The following is a 2,595-nucleotide window of genomic DNA, read 5'->3' as shown; positions in this document are numbered from 1 at the left end:
AGCTTCAAGTAACCCCTGGCATCCCTCCCCTCCCCCACCCAAGTTGCTCCAGCTTTTCATTTTCACCCAACAAACAATGGTCTGTCTCCTTTCTCATCATTATTTTTTTACATATCTTTCCTTCATTGTTCTATATCTCTCTACATCATCGTCTACAGCTCTTGTTTCCCTTTTCCGTGACTTTCATTCTGAAGAAGGGTCTCGACCCGAAACGTCACCCATTCCTTCTCCCCAGAGATGCTACCTGACCCATTGTGTTACTCCAGGTGTTTATCAACCTGGTAAACCTTTGTAACCTCTTCGTAAAATCCTTTACATCCTTCCAAAAAACATGGCACCCAGAATTATTCACAATGTTGCCTCTAAGACCAGACCAGCGATTTGTAAAGGTTTATGGGCCTGTCCCACTTAGGTGATTTTTTAGGCGACAGCCAGTGACTAGGACAATGGAATTCACCGAAGTTAGCACCGGCAATATGTTGCGACAACCTAATTGCCCAAATTGTTGCCACTGTCGCCGAAAATTTTTCAACATGTTGAAAATTTTTCGGCAATCGCCTGTAGTCACCTAAATATTCGCCTAAGTGGGACAGGCCCATTAGTATGACTTTAAAAAAAATACAATTAAGTTTTCTCAATGAATTCAACTTTACTATCTTGCAATTGAGCTATTTATCCCTTTTCTTTTGAAATATATTTAATACTTGGCTTCCTGATTGCTTAAACTGTTCACTTGAGACTTGGGCTCGTGAATAATGTGCCAACAACATTAAAATAGCAGAGAATTAAAGAAGTGCCAATAGCTGATGTTAACTAAGAGCTATTTTGAAGACTGCTTAGGATTAAGGATTTAAAAGGGCTATACCTTATAACCATATAACAATTACAGGCTTAGACAATAGACGATAGACAATAGGTGCAGGAGTAGGCCATTCCATTCCATATAACCATATAACAATTACAGCACAGAAACAGGCCATCTTGGCCCTTCTAGTCCGTGCCGAACACTTATTCTCGCCTAGTCCCATCTACCTGCACTCAGACCATACCCTCCATTCCTTTCCCGTCCATATACCTATCCAATTTATTTTTAAATGATAAAATCGAACCTGCCTCCTCCACTTCCACTGGAAGCTCATTCCACACAGCTACCACTCTCTGAGTAAAGAAGTTCCCCTTCATGTTACCCCTAAACTTCTGTCCCTTAATTCTCAAGTCATGTCCTCTTGTTTGAATCTTCCCTACTCTCAATGGGAAAAGCTTATCCACGTCAACTCTGTCTATCCCTCTCATCATTTTAAAGACCTCTATCAAGTCCCCCCTTAACCTTCTGCGCTCCTATATCGTACTCTCCGACCTTCATCGGAGAGTACTTTATTTTGTAAGTGTGAATACCATTTGTGGAATTCCCTGCCACAGAGGGCAGTGGAGGCCAAATCACTGGATGGATTTAAGAGAGAGTTAGATAGAGCTCTAGGGGCTAGTGGAGTCAAGGGATATGGTGAGAAGGAAGGCACGGGTTATTGATTTGGGACGATCAGCCATGATCACAATGAATGGCGGAACTGGCTCAAAGGGCCGAATGGCCTCCTCCTGCACCTAGTTTCTATGTTTCTATGTGATGGCATGATTTATATCATCACATTAAATATTTGAGAAGAACCAATAAATGATTTTAGAAACGTAGAAAGATAGAAAATAGGTGCAGGAGTAGGCTATTCGGTCCTTTGAGCCTGCACCGCCATTCAATATGATCATGGCTGATCATCCAGAATCAGTACACCGTTCCTGCTTTTTCCCCATATCCCCTGATTCCGTTAACACTAAGAGCTAAATCTAACTCTCTCTTGAAAACATCCAGTGAATTGGCCTCCACTGCCTTCTGTGGCAGAGAATTCCACAGATCCACAACTCTCTGGGTGAAAATGTTTTTCCTCATCTCAGTCTTAAATGGCCTACCTTTTATTCTTAAATTGAGACCCCTGGTTCTGGACTCAACCAAAATCGGGAACATTTTCCCTGCATCTAGCCTGTCCAATCCTTTCAGGATTTTAAATGTTTGATATGATTTTGCAAACAAATTCTTAATGACAATTAGTTTAGTTTAGTATAGAGTTTAGTATATATCTATCTTCAGCAGATAAACAGGTCTTTCGGCCCCTTATGTCCACACTTACCATCGGTCACCAGTTCTCACAAGTTCTATGTTATCCCATTTTCACATGCACATTGTACATGTTGGGGGCATTTTTTTTTACACAGAGATCTCTCATCAGCACATCTTTGGGGTATGGGAGAAAACCTGTAAACTGCACTCAGACAGCACCTGAGTCAGTTATTAAAGATGGGATAGCAGCACATTTGGAAAGAGGTGAAATCATTGGACAAAGTCAGCATGGATTTACGAAAGGTAAATCATGTCTGACGAATCTTATAGAATTTTTCGAGGATGTAACTAGTAGAGTGGATAAGGGAGAACCAGTGGATGTGTTATATCTGGACTTTCAGAAGGCTTTCGACAAGGTCCCACATAAGGGATTAGTATACAAATTTAAAGCACACGGTATTGGGGGTTCAGTATTGATGTGAATAGAG

The sequence above is a fragment of the Amblyraja radiata genome, chromosome 11 (genome assembly GCF_010909765.2).
Source record: "Amblyraja radiata isolate CabotCenter1 chromosome 11, sAmbRad1.1.pri, whole genome shotgun sequence".
NCBI lineage: Eukaryota > Metazoa > Chordata > Chondrichthyes > Rajiformes > Rajidae > Amblyraja > Amblyraja radiata.
The sequence above is the reverse complement of the archived record's forward strand: the minus strand, read 5'-3'. Positions refer to the sequence as shown.